Source organism: Lepisma saccharinum, chromosome 8, assembly GCF_977018435.1.
Source record: "Lepisma saccharinum chromosome 8, izLepSacc3.1, whole genome shotgun sequence".
NCBI lineage: Eukaryota > Metazoa > Arthropoda > Insecta > Zygentoma > Lepismatidae > Lepisma > Lepisma saccharinum.
In genome coordinates, this window is record NC_139236.1 from 22774415 (window position 1) to 22781559 (window position 7145).

The following is a 7145-nucleotide window of genomic DNA, read 5'->3' on the forward strand; positions in this document are numbered from 1 at the left end:
TTCACTGCCTTCTAACTGCCTTCTAACTCCTCTGCACTAATACTCCGATAAAATTTTATTCCATTAGTCACAGATCTGCTGAACAGCTGCAGTGCGAGTCTTACATTCATTCATTGTAATGAATTAGGATCCAAATGAGCAGAGGTCACATTGTAGCAAGCTTTCATACCGGAAAATTCAGTAGATGAATCATGTTCATACACTTTTGTGTAAAATGAATAATCAACAATATCACCATTATAGTACACCTGCACTTTATCATGGAAGTTATTCCTTATGCATTTAAATATATGTGGTGCATCTGAAAATGCCCAGAGCTTTCTACTAGAGTCAGCTGGATTGGGTATAGAGCATTTAAGATTGTTTCTGTTTCTGGAAATTCCTAAGCATATGCATAACTTTTTGTTAGATTGGCTAAAACCAATAATTCTGACCCCTCCTTTTTCCAAATGTATGATAACCTGGATAAGTATTTTTGTGAGAATGCCACCACTTTACTATCTTTACTATCACAAGATTAATATTCTACATTCTACTGACAATTCTTCATTTATTTTTGAGTTAGGAATTTGTATGAAAAAGAAAAATGTTCATTCAACAACATGCCTTTTTATTCCCTTTCTTTACGGCAAGAACTAATATTTCGCGAACATACATACAATTCAAAAACAACAGTCTTAACGACCAATGATGTGGTCACCACTCAATGTACTAGCCTACTAACAGCGGACATACATGTATGAGTGTTTCTCAATAAATATATTTATCATCATTAACAATGGTGCTCACCCAGCGAATGCACAAAACACGTACAATTTCTTATGGTACAAAATTTTACCTTCAAAGTGTATCCGGTAGGTCAGATCTAGTACTTAAATTGATGCTACATTCAGGATAAGAGTTTAGGGATTAGTTTCTAAAAACAGTTAGATAGTGGTAGTGAATAACGTTGTGTAAATGAAGCACCATTTTGATTACTTTTGTCCTTTGCACTTTCATTCAACATAATATCACACACGTCTGAAACGCTACAAAAGTTTTCCTGATTCACTATAACGATATCACTTGTGTCATAACAAAGTTTTAGATTGCATGAGTGAAGTAATTTTCCTATTGGGAGTTGATAATCATGCAAAGTCACAATTGTCATTCAAGTTCTTATCGTGCAAGTTCTAGATTTTATTGTGTAATTTATTCATGTTAGATTTACATATAGTATTCACATAATTTATTTTCGTTGCATTAGTGTTCGAGTAGTGAAGATATAATTTATTGTTTGGAATTTGAATGTTCAAATTAAGCAAACTTTTCACTTCTCTTATAATCAAACGCAGTGGAGTTCTACATACCTTTTTAACAACATGATTTAGTTCGTTGTTTTACTGTCCATTGTAGAAATAAAAGTTCCAATACACGTGGCCTTCGTGCATGGACAATGGCATCTCCCTTACACAACTAAAAGCAAGGTTCGTTCCATTTCGTACGTGGCCTCGACTGGATGTACTTAGTAAAGAGAAGAGAAGCAAAGTTTACCGCACGATGACTGCACCCGCAGTGTAGGTCAAAAGTATGACTGCATTCGCCAAACTGACGTTTCTAAGCGGTACTGTCAGATGGCAGCAGAAACTTAGGCTGTCAGATGATACTACCTTCTGACGGCGGAACTGAAAACTTCTTCTGCTGTTCAAGCACAAGGTTCATTTATATGCTGTAACATTGTGTGTATTTTTGTAAATACATCGCAAACGTTACAACACATAAATACACTATATTAATAATATAAAGGGTCTTTGTGATTCCAATGTATCCAAAATTCTGATTCAATTCCATTAAACAGAATATATATATACACTAGTGTCCAAAATTAAAGCAACAAACAGAAATCCTTTCCTCGTGTGATTTTTTTTGTTGATAAATTTGCCAAGTTTAACCTGTTGCTATAATGATTTTTTTTGTTGATAAATCCTGGCAGTAAAGCTAAGGAAAAAGTTACTTTCGGTAGACATGCTGTCATAATTTAATATTTTGTGAGGATTACGATATGGTTTAAGGGCGCGAATGATATGATTTGGGGGAAACGCATGACATGATTTTGGGGGGCATGCGCCATTGGCCTTGGGGGGGGATGGGGCACCCCTGAATCCTGGCACATTAAGGTTAGTTTATTTTCTATCTTAAACCAGTTGTCTATGACATCATAAATATTACTATCACCTGATGGTATTATGTGGTCAAATGGACACACGGGAAAGAATTTCCGTTCGTTGCTTTAATTTTGGACACTAGCACATATACAGGGGATGGACAAAAATATGGAAACACCTGCGAAAAGCTGGAATGCTGTAGCTAATAAGGTGTAGTACCGCCTTTAGCATCCAAAACGGCCTGTAGTCTTCGAGGATTGGACAAATAAAAGTCCTGGATGATGGATAAGGGGATCTTGGACCATTCTTCATGCAAAACATGGTCACAATCCTCCTCAATGTCTCTTGTCACTGAGTATATTTTCGTCCACGCAGGTGTTATATGAAGATGTATTTCCAGACACACTATTATGCCATCATGACCCTCTCCATACGCCAAATTACATGGCTACTTTGGTAATAGAAGCCCCTGCAAGGGCGGCACCAACAATTTGTCCCCTTTGAAACACTGTCAGCTCGGACATGATTCAGTATCAACTGCACTGCATGCTGTCTACATCGCACCTGTCTACTCCTGCCAGTCAGACAGAGTCCTATCTCACGGCGCAAAACAAATGAATGTTGCACCATCCGATTTCAAGTGAAAAAAGTGCGACGATTTCACCCATTCCGATGTCGTGGTGTTTCCATATTTTTGTGCATCCCCTGTATATTTAAAGTATTTAATTTAAGGTGTAGAGTTTACATTTGCCATTTCACATCTCAGACTCGAAATACATCTACAAAAAAGTCACAAATGTTACGGAATATACTTATCTACGAAAAATTGTTAGTTATACAAGAATTTCAAACTCAAATTTACCTAATTATAATTGAAGATTATGCTTTCTCATGACCCCCTATGGTATCATCATCATCACTAGTCGTTACTGAAAAGTGCCAAGTATTCCTGCCCCGATTTTCTTGCTCATGTGGAAGTGACATCTTAACCAATTAACATAAAGGCGAAAAGCGATTTCCCGTCTCCTTTCCTCTGACGTCTAAAATTACGCAGTTGCTCTTGAACCTGAATATGCGCATTCAACGAACATAGCCAAACATAGCATCCTGAAAAGAAGAAGAAGAAGAAGAAAAAGCAGCCCATCTTCCCACCACATGATCTCATTAATCCGCCACTGTGCACAGCTATGCACAGCTGTGCTAGTTTCTCATTGTTTAATGCCCTGCGTCGGAAATCTTTCTCCTATGTCTGAAGCATTGACATGACAGCATGGGAGAGTGTCAAGCAGTGATCCTTCCTCCCCGCCCCCTTTCCTTTCTGCAACTTGGCTGAGAGGGAATGAGCACATTTCTGATAAGAGAGCATTGGCACTGCTCTACCACCTGTTTTCGTCTCCGCCTTCCCCTCCCTCCCCTTGCAAACTGGTCGGAGGGGGGTATGCGAAAACAGCGGGCAGCTGGCAACCAGCGCCAATGGGTGCTTCCAAGATCACTCAGCAACTCAACATTCTTGAGTAGCAAGAACCCTGGAGGCACTTGCTTCCTGGTTGTTGAGAAGGAGCGACCGCGGCTTCACTCAACATAAAATTCCCTCGCTACCTGCCGTCAACAGTCTGCAAGTCTGTGGTCGTCTGCTAGTTGCAACATGGCGCGGCGGAACTAAGATGCGTGGAGTAAAAAGTATATACTTGCAAGTTTGATTAAGTACGCCAAGCGCACTATTCGGTCATGCATCCGATAGACTTAAATAGTAATAACTTTTCCCCCACTATATTATCAGCGAATGAGTCATCTGTCAACGGATAATTATGACTGACTTCAACTGAGGTATATTTAAAAATACCAACCAAATAACGCAGTTAAAAAAAGTAATGAACCTAGGTACTGTTCACAACATTAAGTTTTTTGAGAAAACAGGTGAGGTGCTCTTGCAGACACATGTCCAGCTTGAGGTCAAGAGCACCTTTTATCTCGCTATCTAAGTTCCGGGTTCGAGTTCCAGTATAGGCATGGATGTTATTTGATTGATTTAATTTATTTTACTTTGCATTTTTGCCACTTTTGATTAATCGCGAGAAGATGAGGATGAGTGATGATATGATGAAGGAACACTCACAAGGAACAGCATGCCCAGGCTGGGATTCGAACCTGGAACCCCTGGTGTCGTAGCACAATGTGTTAACCACTCAGGGATGTTTTTTGTGAATGTCCCTTCTTCAAGTACGTGTCCAGCTTATTTTTGCAAGAAATATTGGCATGAAGTATCGAGGCATCGAGTAAAGACAACTAACAATATTGTGGCATATTCATGTATAAACACCAGTTCGTACGTGTTTATTTATATTGCTTTAATTTACATTTTTTGGCAGCTATGCAAGCATAATCAGTAATTCATAATTTAAACTACATCAAACATTAATGCGTGAAAACAATGCGATTTGTTATGGACACAACACCGTTATACAATTTTGCACACATCTTGCAGCTTATACTCACTGTTTAACATTTCTGTTCATAAGCTGACCTCCGTGGCAACGACGCCAGGGGTCACGGGTGTGAATCCCAGCCTGGCTGTTCTTTGAGTGTCCTTTCATCAATTTCATCATATCATCACTCATCCTCATCTTCGCGATAGGCCTCCCCGATGGCATAGTTGTAGGGTTTTCTCGTTGTAAACAAGGGATCCTGGGTTCGATACCCGGTGGAGGAACATAGTGGTTCATATCGCACTTTAAGCTGTAGGTCCAGTCCCGATTAGCCTTATTGTGCGTAAAGTGGACTTAAAACAACAACTCAAACAAACAAACTCTTCGCCATTAGCCAAAAGTGGCAGAAAAGCGATGATAAAAAAATTCATATCAAATTACTGTTCTCAAATTGTATTTATTATTGTCCTATTAACAATTGTTGATTGATTGATTTCTTTCATTTTACTTTGCTTTCATGCCACTTTTGGCTAATTTGCGAAGATGGGAATGAGTGATGATATGATGAAATTAATGAATGGACACTCGCAAACATTCATGCCCAGGCGTCGTAGAGTGATGTGCTAACCACTCCACCACGGGGCTCCCGGCCTATTAACAATGGCATGAAACTATTGAGGAATAATGATCCCATCCCAAAGCATATTCTCGAAATTAATCTTTCTTTCACTTACAGTATAGTGTATGTTATAAGTGTTTTAACAAAGATTTACAACCAATAACAATAAGGTCACACACACAAAAAAGCAGAGTGTTGCATTGAACATGCGCTCCTATACGAAAATATTTAATTTAAACATATATATCCTTAAATAAAGCTTGCCACAACCTTTCTACACTCAACGTCACTCCTCCATGGTTATTACGTATTATTTTGGAGAAAGAAAATTGCAACCACAGAGAAATTGTTGTATCCAAAGCTCTCAAATTAGGAATATAACATTTCCCCCCAATTGTATCTCTAGACACAGATCTAGATCTACTCACGTTTTACTTTGAGATTTACCACACTTTCTTTTTGAAAATAACATCCATATATATGTCATCACATCGATTCATAATCCATGAATAGTACCACCGTATTCAACAGCCCAACACGCCCTGTCATTTTCGCTGCAGATGCCACAAGGCAACACAATGCGATTTTCAATTGTTATCGGGTGGAACATTGCTACTTCTCAACTCTTGCATCCAGGAAAAGCCATAAAACTGTGTGACGTAGCAGGTCAACTCTGTTGAGCGATCCTGGAGGCACCCAACGTCTCCTGGCTCCAGAGCTATGACTCATAAGGGAAGAAAAACAGCAACAATTTTGAATCTCGCCTCAGAAGGTTGTTTTGCTTTGACGATTAGGAAACACGAGCAGCAGACACAATACGAGAGTTAAAAAAAAGACTATCATTAGACACAATGCGAGAGTTAAAAAAAAGGACTATCATTTTTTTGTTTTCTTGTTCTGCCTTCTGATAAACGCCTTGAACACACAGAGCAGTGCAGGAAGGAAATGCACATGATGCTAAGAATGATATAATCGCAGTTTTCTTCGGAACCATTCATGTGCTGAAAATAAATTATGCAATATTAAAAAAGTTGTCGGGAAGAAAAAAAAAAAGGAAACAACTATTGGTGGAAGGGGTGTTTGCCCTCCACCACAAGACTTCTAAATCCAAAAATAAATTGTCGATTAATATGGATGTAAATAACACTCAGTGGCATGCCCATGGGGGGGGGGGGGGATGATGGGAGTCAACCCCCCCTTTTGGCAAGTATTTCTGAAAAAAAGGGATAACGTCATAGGCAGGAAAAGATGGCAAAGTGAGGGCTGACTACTATTAAAAGTATACATAACCTCATCCTTCCCTTTCGAAAATCATGCACACATCACTGATAATTTCTTGTGATGTCTAAAAATGCGTAAGTTTGACAAAGCTTGTTTTGTTCACTTCATGCTGTTGGGCTGATCGAGACTGGATACATATGCAGCTCAAAGTGGAACCTGAACTATTCTGCATGTCTTCAGGACACTTTGATTACAGTATACAAAGATGCTTGACATCCAGCTATAAATGATCACCTACCCCTGTAATTACCCAGGACTTCAAAAACTAGCAACAAATTACTAGTTTACAGAGTAAATGGATATCCCACACAATCAAATGAACCTAATAGACGGCAGTTAGAAGCAGTCAACCACCGTCCCTACCCTACTAAAGTGGGTCCCGTTAATCCGTCATTGACTTTTACAGCAGGTCTTGCTTTTTTCCTTGGAAATTCATAATCATAGTTCTATCACATTGTTAAACAATTTTTTATATAATATACCCCTAAAAAGTCGATTGTGTAGTCATTTCTTACTGACACTTGAGTTTCACCCCTCCCTTATGCTTTTCCGCTTTTTACGTTTCCCGCATTTTACGTTTTTCATTTACGGGCCCCTGAAAAACATAAAATCGGGGTTTTGTACCTTGTTTCATTTGTACTGGGTACAGAGTCTGAAGAAGACATTGCTAGAAGG